The 14499-nt window shown below is 43.1% G+C and overlaps 4 long non-coding RNA genes across 4 annotated transcripts; 1 reads left to right on the plus strand and 3 right to left on the minus strand.

Annotated features, from left to right (window-relative positions):
- Nucleotides 1–5043: 5043 nt before the first annotated feature.
- On the minus strand, nt 5044–5404 carry LOC124478163. The gene is made up of 3 exons (XR_006957212.1): nt 5380–5404; nt 5209–5281; nt 5044–5106 (listed from the first exon to the last, which is right to left on the minus strand). It is a non-coding gene; the product is annotated as an uncharacterized LOC124478163 (long non-coding RNA).
- LOC124478164 lies at nt 5048–5643 on the plus strand. Its single transcript, XR_006957213.1, has 3 exons — nt 5048–5097; nt 5215–5288; nt 5611–5643. It is a non-coding gene; the product is annotated as an uncharacterized LOC124478164 (long non-coding RNA).
- A 9-nt stretch (nt 5644–5652) lies between these two features.
- On the minus strand, nt 5653–6126 carry LOC124478162. Its single transcript, XR_006957211.1, has 3 exons — nt 6073–6126; nt 5878–5991; nt 5653–5702 (listed from the first exon to the last, which is right to left on the minus strand). It is a non-coding gene; the product is annotated as an uncharacterized LOC124478162 (long non-coding RNA).
- Nucleotides 6127–6825: 699 nt separating this feature from the next.
- LOC124478228 lies at nt 6826–7353 on the minus strand. The gene is made up of 3 exons (XR_006957218.1): nt 7274–7353; nt 7024–7146; nt 6826–6914 (listed from the first exon to the last, which is right to left on the minus strand). It is a non-coding gene; the product is annotated as an uncharacterized LOC124478228 (long non-coding RNA).
- Between the last annotated feature and the right edge of the window lie 7146 nt (nt 7354–14499).

The raw sequence follows: 14499 nt of genomic DNA on the forward strand, positions 1-14499 counted from the left end.
TTTATAGGTCTCGAAAAGAGGATGTCGGGGTAAAGGAGGACGTCTGGTCACCCTAGCTAATCCTTCGGTTCTAGCACTCTCCTTTACTGTTTTTCTTGATTGCTTTGACCTGTTTAAAGAAACTGGGATCCACTCGGTTTTCATGATTACTGTCTCAGCAGAGCAGAGGACACCTCTTGCAAATGTGTTAACACTTTCTCATTGGATTGACACATTTTCCCCACCCTTTTGCAGAACAGTTAACACAGATGTCATTCAAGCAGTCCAAACTTCATTGTTTTAGCAATGGTAACCAAACAGAAACCAGCTGTTCCTAACTTTTGGAAACTACCTCCATCAGTATGAAAGCACCGAAGCACCTGTTTGACACTCCTTCACACAAATCTTCAATTAGTAATCAGTCTGCAGGCCTTAAAAGGTGCAGAGTCTGTGTTGTTCTTTGCCAACATGGATGGAAGAGGTCTAAGGCAGGTGAGAGTGAGAGGAAGAGGTAGAGGGGTCCAAGGAAGAGGAATCCGAGTGCGTGGTGGAGGTAGAGTTGGAAGGGCTCAGGTTTCTGATGACATTCGAGCAACTGCTATTGATCATGTTATCAATCATGGGCTTTCACTTAGAGAGGCTGGACAAAGAGTCCAACCTGTTCTGAACAGAAGCACTGTTGCATCCATTGTCAGAATTTTTCAACAGGAAAACAGGTAATGTTGCTGTACAGTATATACAGAAATATCTTCAGTGATATACTTGTATATCTATGTACTTGTATATCTATGTAATTGTTCCATAATTCCCATTACATGTATTCTTTATAGAATCCAAAGGCTGCCATTCTCTGGTGGTAGAGGGAGAATGTTTAGTGCTGAGCAGGAGGCAGCCATTGTGAACATGGTTGTGGCAAACAATGCCATAAGGCTGCGTGAAATCAGGGCAGCAGTGATTGAAGATCAGGGCATGTTTAGGAACATCAACAACGTGAGTGTGTCCACCATTGACCGTATCCTAAGAAGGAACCATATGGCCATGAAGCAGCTCTATACAGTTCCATTTCAAAGGAACTCTGACGTTGTGAAGGAGGCCAGATGCCAATATGTGGAGATAAGGAAACATTACTACAGTATACTGTCATGCCTTGTCATATCATGCAGTTAATCAACTGGAGTCACTTTTCATTGTCATTTTGCCTTTTTTTACTTAGAGAATAATGGAGCTTGAAGCTGAGGGGGCACATGTCTTCATTTATGTTGATGAAGCCGGCTTCAATCTCTGCAAAGTGAGGCGACGTGGAAGGAACCTCATTGGGCACAGGGCCACTATAGCAGTTCCAGGACAGAGGGGCGCCAACATAACCATGTGTGCTGCCATCTCCAATGATGGTGTCCTATGCAATATCCCCACTATTGGCCCATACAACACAGAGCGCCTCATAACATTCCTGGATGCACTTCATGACAGGCTGATCCCACCTGAGGAGAGAGGGCTGTTGAGGCCTGGCGTGCCATTCTTCGTCATCATCTGGGACAATGTGGCGTTCCACCACTCTCGCCTTGTCAATGAGTGGTTTGCAGTACACCCTCAGATGATGATGCAGTTCCTTCCAGCATATACCCCATTTTTGAATCCCATAGAGGAGTTCTTCAGTGCTTGGAGGTGGAAGGTTTATGATCACCGTCCCTATGAGCAGATGCCCTTGCTGAATGCAATGACTGCAGCTGCCCAAGAAATAGGTGCAGAGAAATGTCAAGGTTGAATAAGGCATGCAAGAAGATTTTTCCCTCGGTGCATTGCAAGAGAAGCTATTGAATGTGATGTGGATGAGACCATGTGGCCCCATCTTTAAGACAGAAGAGACTGAGTATCAATTGTGTCTATTTCTTATACTCTACAGTAATACATATTTATACTTTACTCTAATAGGTTTTATTTTGTGTAATATTTTCAGTATTCAGTTTTCAGCCACAGTTTGAAAATAAGAATCAATGGAATCAATAACATTTGCATCAAAACATTTCAGATTCTGGATCCAATTCTTTGCAAGAAGGCAAATTTGACAACAAATGGCACTGGCATGAAAGCTACATACAGTAATGGGCTACAATGACAACCAATGGTGCACTGATTTGCACTGAGTGCTGTATTTCATATTTTGTTGTTCACTGTGTAATGGTTGATTGGAAGAGCTCATACACTTGTTTGCAAGTTGTGGTGTTTGAAGGCAAAATTTGCTTTTGTTGCGTATTTTAAATCTTTTGGCACGGTTAGAGCCCTTTGCAAACAAAATGTGACATTTTGACCATGAGTGCTACGGTTTCGGGCTGTGTGTTAACTGTTTTGAAAATGTGGATTTTGAGTTGACTGCTGCATCAAAGCAATAAAGAAAAACTGTAACTCAACAAGCAATTAATTTCCAGATGTGATAGGTTGCCATTTATTCTCCACTTTTTTCCGGAACGTTTTATGATCTAATGGATTCGTAGGGTAAAGAAGGTTGCAGTCTAGAAGACACTCTACTCTCAGAAAGCCAACGAGAGAGAGTGAGTGAGTGAGAGAGATAGAGCAAAGAGAGACAGTGAGAGAGAGTGAGAGAGGGAAAGACGGAGAGAGAATGAGAGAGTGTGAGAGAGAGAGAGAGAGAGAGAGAGAGGGAGACAGAGAGAGAGACAGAGAGAGACGGAGAGAGACAGAGAGAGAGTGAGAGAGAGAGAATGAGGGAGAGTGTGATAAAAAAAAGAGAGAGAGACAGAGAGAGATACACAGAGAGAGAGAGAGAGAGAGAGAGAGAGAGAGAGAGAGATGAGAGAGAGAGAGTGAGATAGAGCGAGAGAGAGAAAGTGAGAGAGAGACAGTGAGAGATTGAGTGAGAGAGAGAGAGGGAGAGAGAATGAGAGAGAGTGTGAGAGACAGAGAGAGAGACAGAGAGAGAGACACAGAGAGAGACAGAGAGAGAGAGACAGAGAGAGAGAGAGAGAGAGTCAGTATTTCTTCATGTTTCTTTGGGTCCACGCTCTTTGACATGATGTAGTCATCTGGCAGTCTGATAAACTCTCTGGAAGCCTCCATCCTAAGACACAGAGAAATTTAGCATCACATACTTTATGACCAAACTCTGTTCTACTCTCCCCTAAACTTTGCAGTAGTTGTTACGGCCACATGTGTTGTGTTCTTTGTTTGTCACCTCCCTTCCCTTTTCTGTAGCTCCGCCCAGGTTGTGTTCCCCATGATTGCCAGAAGAGATGCACCTGGCCAGGTGATCAAGCAGCAGATAGACTCCAGTTTCCTGCTGCAGGAGAGAGGCTTCTAGCTTGGGGACTGCTGTGGTCCTGCTGCCTCTTAGCCTGGGAGTGGGCAACGGTGGAAGCTTTCAATGTCCCACACAATGACAAATGTAAGAAAGTGAGGCCCTACCAAACCCCTCTCATGTAGAGGGATAAGATCGGAGTGCAGGCGGTCCAAGGACACCAGGAGTGTCTGGGTATTGTATGGGCCAAGACTGGGAATGTGGGTGACTACACCATTCTCTGAAATGGCAGCACAAACAGTGATGTTTCCCCCGAGCTGGCCTGGGACAAGCTCTATATATTTGATGGAAGCATTTATACTGCTGCATAGCTCCTGTCAGCTAACTAAACTTACTGTGTGATTGGTGATCGGATGTGAACCATGTTTTTCATGGTATTATGTGCCTGAAAGACTTTGACAGTGGAGTGAACTATTGTGCAGGTGATGATGTACACAAGGAAATTAGGCCAATATGGTTTGGAGAGAACAACCACTTGACTGAGAAACAAAAGTCAGTTTAGACCAGCAAGATATTTTCAATTGATAGTTGGCCTAATTGAAGGCAATTATACCTAACCATTTCAAAGATGTGCTAAATCATTTGAAATGTGTGCAAACTGTAGGCAATTGCACTTGTCATTTACAAGGATGTGCTAATACAATTGCAATTTGATTACGTAAAGGAATGAAAAATTCCAATCTGTTGTGAACAAGTGCCCAGCGGTTTGGAGGTTTGCACATGTTGTTTTGAGAATGTCATTTCTGTTTCGTGAAATGAGCCAATGCAATGGAGAAAAATTGTAATATTACAAGGGCGAAATCTGTCATTAATGGTTTAACCAAAAGAAAGAATTTGCTGGAAGGGAAATAATGGTAGAAATGTGGGAAAGTTAGAGTAGAAAGTTGTGTCCAGTCAATCTTGAGTCTTATGTAATGAGTTTGTGTGACAAAGACAGTTGGTTCCTTTACACCAACTAATAAGTATCCACAGTGGACCTTTTTTTATTCAGTCCACTACGTTTTCAACCAAAACATACAACCGCAATTTAAGTAAAATGGACATTCAAATGTAAATAGCAAAATACAGACGTCAAATTATGCAGTTTTAATTATGATGCTATACAAGCTAGTTTTACAGTAATTCCCTCAACATGCAATTACGTAATTTCCAGATGTGATGAGTTGCCATTTATTCGTAGGGTAAAGAAGGTTGCAGTCTAGAAGACACTCTACTCTCAGAAAGCCAACGAGAGAGAGAGAGAGAGAGAGAGAGAGAGAGAGAGAGAGAGAGAGAGAGAGAGAGAGAGAGAGAGAGAGAGAGAGAGAGAGAGAGAGAGAGAGAGAGAGAGAGAGAGAGAGAGAGAGAGAGAGAGAGAGAGAGAGAGAGAGAGAGAGAGACAGTGAGAGAGAGTGAGTGAGAGAGAGAGAGTGAGTGAGCGATTGAGTGAGAGAGGGAGAGAGAATGAGAGAGAGAGAGAGAGAGAGAGAGAGAGAGAGAGAGAGAGAGAGTCAGTATTTCCCCATGTTTCTTTGGGTCCAAGCTCTTTGATATGATGTAGTCATCTGGCAGTCTGATAAACTCCCTGGAAGCCTCCATCCTAAGACACAGAGAGAAATTTAGCATCACATACTTCATGACCAAACCCTGTTCTACTCTCCCCTAAACTTTGCAGTAGTGCCCCAGTAGCGGAGGGTGTTACCTGTCAAATGAGTCCAGCTCCTCTCACTCTGAGCGCATCATCTGGCCCTCCGCCCGTTTCTGCTCTCTGAGCAGCTTTTTACGGATTGCAGACAATTTACAGAGGACTTCCCTCTCGTACTCTGGTAGGCAGCCTGACATATATACACACACAATCACATACCAACATACCAACTAATCCACAATGTGTTGGTTCTAGCTGTATGGAACATTTAGTGTTTTTGTGTGTGTGTTACCTGCAGCTCTCAGCTCCTTCCTAACAGCTGGGACAGAAGCTGTCTGGGATTGGAGCCCTGAAAGAGAACCCTTCTAAAAGGTGTGTGGGGGGGAGAGAGACATCAGTTTATACCTGTTTTCAGACCATGCTCTCCATACTACGTTTATGCTTTATACAAGCGGTAACTTACAGACATGGGGGTGGTGGGGCATTTGCTGTCCATGCTGGGGGGACTGGGGGTGGACGGGGCGGCCCTGTGTCTCTTCTGGAGGGTGGGGATGGGGGGCGAGATCTCCCTTCGCATCTGCAGATAGACAGTAAGATGGGGATCATGCTGATATTTCTGTTTGTTCAAATCTTTCTAATCAAGTTGTGTGGTCCTCTCACCTTTTGAATGCGCGCCTGTCTCTCTTTCTCATAGCGCGTCCTCCCAGCAGCAATCTCCTCTTCCTCCACCTTTTTCTTGTTCTTCTCCTTGGCGAGACGGACCAGCTCCTTGTTTTTGGCCGTTTGCTGTTGCAAGAAGAAGACCAAACTTTATTTAGCTAATAACAGCTGAGTCACAAGAACACTCCTGAAAGAGAACAGTCCTAAAAGGGGTCTGTGGGGGACAGAGACATGTGTTTCTACCTGTTTTCAGATGATGCACTCCACAGTACATTTATGGTTTATACAAGCGGTAACTTACAGACATGGAGGAGGTGGATCGTCTGCTGTCCATGCTGGGGGGACTGGAGGTGGACTGGGGGGCCCTGTGTCTCTTCTGGAGCGTGGGGATGGGAGGCGAGATCTCCCTTTGCACCTGCAGATAGACAGTAAGATGGGGATCATACTGATATTTTTGTTTGTTTAACTTTCTAATAAAGTTTTGTGGTCCTCTCACCTTTTGAAAGCGCGTCTGTCTCTCTTTCTCATAGCGCATCCTCCCAGCAGCAATCTCCTTCTCCTCCACCTCTTTCTTCTTCTCCACTTCTTTCTTCTTCTCCTCTGCAAGACGGACCAGCTCCTTGTTTTTGGCCCTTCTCTGTAGCAAGAAGAAGACCAAACTTTATTTAGCTAATAACAACTGAGTCACAAGAACATGTTACACTCGCTTAAGTGTTTATTGTCCACACCATAAAAATCCAATTCTATGATCAAGATTGTTCAGCATTGTAATTCAAGAGTGTGTGGTCCACATAAGATAAGTTGTATACTGTATATTGCAAAGGCATATACAGTCATTTCTGCCAAATCCCTCTTAGCCAATCAGTGCCTAGCTGACCTCCATCTCCTTGAGTTTTCGAATCTCCTTCTCTTCGTCAAACTCCCTCCTCATTTGAGCCCTCTGCTCTGCCAGCCTCCTCTCTTCCTTCGCCTCCTCCAGGCGTAGCTTCTCCCTCTCCTCTGCCTCCTTAAGGTGCTTCTCCTCAATCTGGGCAGGGCCCGAAAGGTAAAATACAACATCATGTACCTGTGTGTGCGCGTGTGTGCGCGTGTGTGCGTGTGTTTGTGTACAGTACACAACATCCATCAAATCAATGGCTTGTTGAAGCTAAAAGACCCTACAGCCACCAGAGGCCAGGGTCTTGAAATCTCTACATGACACATCCCAAACCATACCACACTGTACCTGTTTTTTTAGACCAAGCTTATACTTATCCAGTTCAGTGAGTTGATGAAGCGTTGGCTGATTAGGAAACACATTTCCTCTGGCATACATCGAGGTCTGGACAGGGGCAAAACCTGCAAAGATAAAGTACAACAGTCATATGCATTGTGTGTACGTGTGTATTACATTCGCGTGAAATGATGTGATGTCTGCAGTGTGCCAGCTGGTGCAGTGACTGTCTACCAGAGACTGTGTTGATGGGAGGCAGTCTGTCCTCCTTCAGGATGGGCCTGGTGGCTTTTTTCAGAGAAGTCTCAGGGTTCATCCAAGCTTCCTCATTCTGCTTGTGCATCTGCTTCAGGTCAGCTAGACAGGCAGAGTACAGTCAGACACTTTACACAGAAATATCTGCCATCAATTGAACTTCAATCAACTTATGCATTCCTGTAGGGTGAGCCAACTTGGAATGTAAGTGAAACATGCTACAACGTACTAATGAGGTCCCCTTGGTTGTCTCTGAGGGGTGCGCCGCACCCTCCCCGGCCCCATGGGTCATAGTTCTTGATTTCGGCCTCAAGCTTGGCCTCAGCCCGGTCCCTCTCTGCCTTCTCCAGCCTCCGGCGCTCCTGCTTCTCCTGGATCTGCAGGGATTCAAGGTTATGGAGGAATTTGGTGAGGAATACTGACTCCCCTGGAACTACATGTACCAGAGGTTTGAGGATAGACTCAGTCAGCGTACACAATGACATCATCATGAACATGAGACTTTCATCTTGCACAACTAGAATAAGTCATCCTTTGTGAATAAAGATGGTCTCGTATTTACCTTTATCAGGTTATAAAAGCATAATGATTATTTCATTATGAAACAGAGTCGCTAAAGGCTCTAAATGGGAAGGATCCCCTTTGTGAATTAAAGTAACGTATACAAAAACAAACAAATCTACTTTGATGTACAACTGCTCTGTTTCATCTGAGCAAAAGGCTACCTACTCTCCTTTCTCTACCCTTTCTGTCAAAACCTTACATGCCCACCATCACAAGGTCCACCTTGGAATTTCAGTCACCACATCTCAATTTCAACCACAACATCTCAAAGTTGATGAAGAACATTCCATGTTCTACAGTTCAATCCACATGATGGTGAGTTTGTTCTTTCAATCCCGAAACATTATCTATGAGCAGAACTAATTGCATTTGGGGTATTTTGGTACTGTATTCCAACTGATAGAGGTGGGGGGGAGGAGGTCACCTGCTGTTCCAGTTCCTCCTGATAAGTTGGCGCCCTCCACTCAACAGGCCCCACCCTTCCCAGTCTGGTGGTCCTGCTCTCTCTATAGGGAGGTCCACCCTCCTCAGCCCAGGGACCCCTGCCCTCGGCCAGGTGTTGCCCCCAGTGCGCCCCTGTCTGCTGGTTAGCAAACAAACTGCTGGAACTGTCACTGGTCTGGACATGATCAGAACCTGCAAAGATGAAATATATTACAACCATGTGTATTCCATGCACTTGAATGTATGTGTTATCTGCAATGTGCCAGCTGGTGCAGTGACTGTCTACCTGAGACTGTGTCGACAGGAGGCAGTCTGTCCTCTCTCAGGTTGGGCCTGGTGAATTTTCTCTGAGAGGTCTCGGGGTTCAGCCAGGCTTCCTCATTCTGCCTGTGCATCTGCTTCAGGTCAGCTAGACAGGCAAATCATAAGAAGTGTTTTAAATACAAGATTCAAAAGTAAAAATCAGCAGACCAGCAAACATTTTCACCCCTGACTTCAAAACTGTTTAAAATGTGGCCCTCTACAGTGACTATATCAAATCATGTTATTTGTATAGCCCTTCTTACAAACAATGTCACAGAGGGCTTCACAGGTCAGATGAGCGCCTACATATATATATATATATATATGAGCCTGTATCTCTCATGAATTTAACACAGTTCCACTCATGCGATCCTGAAAGGTGAGCCAACAATGAAGGTAAGTGAAACATGCTACAACGTACTTATGAGGTCCCCTCGGGTGTCTCTGAGGGGTGCGCCGCACCCTCCCCGGCCCCATGGGTTGTAGTTCTTCATTTCAGCCTCCATCTTGGAGTCTATCTACAAAAAAATAGAAGAAAAAATAGAAGTTGTAAATCTACAACTTTTACAATTGATCCGACCAAAACGTTCACTCCTCCATTCTCTGTACCATTCACGTAAAACATGACATGCCCACCATCATTGGTCTACTTGTTTCAAACATAGACCAAGGTAAAACACAGAATCTCAACTCAAAGTTGATCAAGAAAATTCCATGTCTATAAGTTCAGTCCATGTTTTGGTGAGTTTGTACCTTCAATACCAATCCCTCATCTATGAGCAGAATCAATACCATTTACAGTATTTTGTGTATTTTTGTCCGGTATCCCAACTCATAGAAGGGAGGGGTGCTCACCTGCTGTTCTAGTTCCTCTTTGTACGTTGGTGCCCTCCGCTCAACAGGCTCCACCCTTCCCAGTCTGGTGGTCCTGCTCTCTCTATAGGGAGGTCCACCCTCCTCAGCCCAGGGACCCCTGCCCTCGGCCGGGTGGTGGCCCATGTACACCCCTCTCCCCCCTTCAGTCAGAGTGGAGGGATCTCTTCTGAGGGAGGCACCGTACTCCTAGGGAAGAGGGAAAAGGCTTCATGCTGTGAACAGTGATCCATTTAAAATGACATTTTCTCGCTACAAATGAGGTGCCATTCACAGATGAGTATTCCTCTCACACCATTTTTTAAATAAAAGCCAGTCAGCTGTCTATACTCTACAAATAAAGAGAAACTCACCCTTGTTTCCATGTAAGGACCATCTTGTTTAAAGTTAGGGTTAAGCTTCATTTTCTGAAACTTTGGCCCTCTGTTGCTTGAGGAAGTTCTCAAGTTCAGTTTTCTCAATTTTGCAGATGGAAAATTGTGAACACTCCTGTGAACACAAGACGGTGTTTACCTACTAGTATTTGGCAACTGGTAAGGCACACAGGTAGCCTACTTAAGGCTTCTCTTCCAACTAAAGCACACCAAAAGTTCTCACACCTGATGTAACTCCCATATTTCTGACAGTGCTCGTTCTTAACTGTGCAATGACACTAATTAGTGGTACGCATTAAGACCTTATCTCTGTACTGAGTTTCTGTTTGTGTCAGTCTTAGCTAATATCGGCTGCCAAAAAGCGTCAGGCGTGACATCATAATGCTTTGGAATGCCAAGATGTGTCCGTTGCTATGTCAACTTCTGATTATGATGTCACGCCTGATTTTTCTTTGCAGGGAAGTTCCCTATGGTAAAAGTGGGGGTACGCCCACCCCGAAGGACGCGGATCGTTCTCTGGTGTGATAGATCAGTGATTTTCATTCCCAAACAGTCCTTTGATGATTGGCCGACTGCAGTCTCAGTATCAAAAATAAATACATGCACTCTAGGCCTAGTGTATCAACAGAATCAGTACCGGTCCTAGAACATTTGGCGCCCTATGCAAGATTTATCACCACCATTGGTCCAAGTGTGGTTCATTCATGAGGTCGGACTGACAATATCAAACATATAGCCTGATACTATTTTACTCTTGTAAATGAAAGAAAGACTTAATAATATATAGACTGAGAGGAAACATTGTATTGTCAACGTTTTGATGGTAGTCAAAAACACATCAGATGTTTTTTTCACAGAAAACTATACAATTATTTTAGATTATGCTAAATAAAAATATTACTTGGAAGAAATCCACACATGGTTCAAACATTTATTCATAGTTGTTGTTGGGTTATAAGTTGATCAAAACGTGATCCATTTGCTTGATCTGTCTCAGTGAAATTTGTATTTACGCTTTTCAGAATCAGAATGGAATTTATTTGCCATGAAAGTTTGCACAGACAAGGAATTTACTTTGGCAGGAAGGTGCATACAATAAACATTTAGGAACCAAACATTCTAATTCTATACTAAGGGTAAGTGGAATTAGAATTAAATAAAATGTACAATAAAATAAAATCTAAGTTGTCATAAAATAAAATATAAGTTACTTACAATAAAAACACAAAAATTATTAAATATTATAAAAATTATACAAATAATTTAAAATGTAGCCCTGTTTCTTTACCCTGTTAAGATAAACTAAATTCACAATGAATTCTTTGAGCCTTCATAAATAGCATAATCAAGAAATAGCTATTAAACTGAAATGTACTAAAAACATCTCATTGGAATTAGTTATACTTGAACATAGTCTAACTATTATTTCCATTTCAGAATGACACCAGCAAGGAGATTTTACTTCAGTGTGCATGATGTCACTGATGCTATCCAAAATGGAGAGAGTGATGTTGACATGGAATCAGACACCAGTGATTCGAGTTGAAAATGTTGAGGAAGTGGAAAACGAAATCAGGAAACCACTGATTGTCAAATTAATTAGGATGATGATGATCATAAGGACATCGAACAAACCAACACAAGCCAACCAAACCACAACATATGTGCTGTCATACAACAAATACATGGGCGGTGTGGATTTGATGGACTCATTTGCAGCCAAATACAAGTTCCCCATGAAATTGCGCCGCTGATACAGTTACACCTTCTGGTACACTATTATCATTGCTGTGATCAACTCCTGGCTCCTCTACAAATCGACTGCAAAGCTCTCAATATTCCCAAGAAAAAGATGTTGAACAGGAGACTAGCTTCAAGCGCAACTAGCTTCCTCTCTCATCCTGACAAACACAGCTGTCAACACACCAAGGAGAGGGCGTCCATCTCCAGCCAGTGGGAGCCCTTTGACGTTGATTACAGTGACACCTCAGAGAGCTGTGACTGCTCAGTAGAGACCATCCTCTGGTAATGGGGGTCCACCAAATGGGGTCCCAGCCAAGAGGGCATGTGAACCACCAACTAATGTGGGCATGGATATGGTCGCACATTTCCCGGTGAAAACAACGAGAGGACGTTGCAGACACGGCATAAAAGGATATTCTAATACGCTCTGCAGAAAGTGCAATCTCCGTCTCTGCTTTTCAGAGGACAGGAACTTGTACCATTGCTATTAGATTTTGCCTTACTAATTAGACGTATATCATTGCATGCAACACCATATAGATCCAGTAATGTGTTTTATCTGGGTATTGCACGAGGGGGGAGACTGTTTAACTTTCAGCCCCATCTGAGCCACAAGGGGGCGCAATGACTTACAAATCTTACAAATCTTTCCTAAAATGAAAACAGGTAGACACACCCAAACTTACACACTTACCTTGTGCATATATATATATATATAGAGAGAGAGAGAGAGAGAGAGAGAGAGAGAGAGAGAGAGAGAGAGAGAGAGAGAGAGAGAGAAGATATATCTTCTTTATCTGGGTAAATAAACACATATCATAGAAGGTATAGATAATGTAAGCTTTGTCAATGGAGAATCTATGTTGAGGAAACAAACCTGTACAGAATCATGTGATTTTATGTTGCTGCCTTGACTGTATATGCAGTTGTGCATTGGTCAGATGAATAGATAGTATTAGCTGTTACTGCTGAAATGTACAGTTATATGACTTCTGGACAGTTTCAATGGTTCTTACAATTGCGTACTGCTTCTTTTGTGCAAACTTGTAGCATCAAAAGCTTCAGGGATAAAGCAAAAGGCTGTCCTAACAAAAACTCCCAACAAAATGTTTAGGATTAATTAAGAATCTCAAAATGTTCCCTCGAGCTACCTGCAGTGGTACAGTCAGAAAGACGGAGAGCCGCTAAAAGGGTCGGGATTATGGCAACCAAAGATCTGAGAACACCGGATATAGCAAAAGTGAAGACATTTTGGATCACTGAGCCTGGATTTGATCAAGTCTCAGTAGACAAAGCAGGAAATGACACTTACGTTCTACAGATTGATAATTCAAAGACAACAGACTCTGCTACCTACTACTGTGTCTGCTTGGATCATCACAGTGTGTAGACCACATTGCACACCCTGTGACAATAACAGGTACTTTGCTACTGCTTCCAACCGTTTGGTAGGTGTGGGCGGGTCAATCTAAAGTATCGATAGTATCGATACCAATGTTTGTGTCAGTATTGATCGACACTTGAGTTTCAATTTCTCTTCTCTACATTCAGTACACAACTCCCTGTACATCATAGTGGTTGTGCAAACACTAGTGATGTGTCGTTCGTGAACGATTCGTTCATTTTGAACGAATCCTTATAAGGACTCGGGAGTAACGAGTCCTCTCAACGAGTGATTCGTTCATTTCCCGACTCGGTCTTTCTACGAGTCTTTGGATCATTTTTCACGTGACCTGCATAGGCTCTGTAGCTAGAGGAAACGAACGATTCGTTCCTTTCCCGACTCGGTCTTTCTACGAGTCTTTGGATCATTTTTCACGTGACCTGTATAGGCTGTAGCAAGAGGAAACGAACGATTCGTTCCTTTCCCGACTCGGTCTTTCTACGAGTCTTTGGATCATTTTTCACGTGACCTGCATAGGCTCTGTAGCTAGAGGAAACGAATGATTAGTTCCTTCCCCGACTCGGTCTTTCTACGAGTCTTTGGATCCTTTTTTCACGTGACCTGCATTGTATTTTTTAGTAGAGGAAACAGTTTCCTTATTCCCTTTCGCGTGGCCGCTGTTTTAGTAAGACGTGAATGAATTATATTCGCTCAAGTCATCATACTGACTGGTTTTGTTATTTTCACTCTACATTTACACTTACAGTTTAGTGCAGTGTTTGACGTGATAATTAAATGCTAGTGTGATAATACATGACCAAATCATACAAACTCATGATACATTATTTTAATGCAGGAATTTATTTTGAAATAGTATTTGCTGGTGCACATGTCATGCACTAACCTACAGTGGACGTATAGGGGCTATACGTCCTTTGCAGTGGACGTATAGCCCCCAACCCCCCCCCCCCCCCCCCCCCCCCCTCCTGAAATGAACAAATGACTCGAAAAAAGATTCGTTCATTTTACTGAACGAGATTCAAAGAACCGAATCAGTAAAAAGAACCGAACTTCCCATCACTAGCAAACACTGCTCCTCTTACTTCGCTCAAGCTCACTTTGCCCCTCCCCTGATATGCTGTAGGTTGTTGCCGGCGTGCACGTGCAGTAACATGACTCAGCAGCAAACTATACTAACAGTATGTTTGACAAAACTCTTTGTCAGGTGTTTTAGTATGATCATAATCACGATAAACTCATTAAATATCATGATGATAGTCATGATCAACTCATTAAAGGAAAAATCACAAAATCATTCTATGATCATGAAAATTCACATTTTCATTCAAATGTGCATATTGATGATGCATTTTTGCAGTTTAGTTTTTTCACAATGTATGCTTCATGTTTTGGCTGCTTGCGACCTATGCTCTTTTGTAAAGCTCTCTCTTGGAAGTCGCTTTGGATAAAAGCGTCTGCTAAATGCATAAATGTAAATGCATTCACTTCATAAATTATGAGGCATTGCTTTCCCCCGACACAAAAGTAGATAAGCTGCTTTTCGAATTAAAAAGTAGCGGTATTGATATTGGCAATACTGGCCCTGTATTTACTTGGTATCAGATCGATACCAAATTTTGCAGTATCGCAAACCCCTACCTGATAACTGTACACTTTTGTATCAACATCTGTACCACTGTGTGCATGCTGCAGTGGCTATGATATCAAGCACCCAAGCGTGCGGACATGGATTTCTGTGCAGGCATTTGT

Source organism: Hypomesus transpacificus, chromosome 15 (assembly GCF_021917145.1).
Source record: "Hypomesus transpacificus isolate Combined female chromosome 15, fHypTra1, whole genome shotgun sequence".
NCBI lineage: Eukaryota > Metazoa > Chordata > Actinopteri > Osmeriformes > Osmeridae > Hypomesus > Hypomesus transpacificus.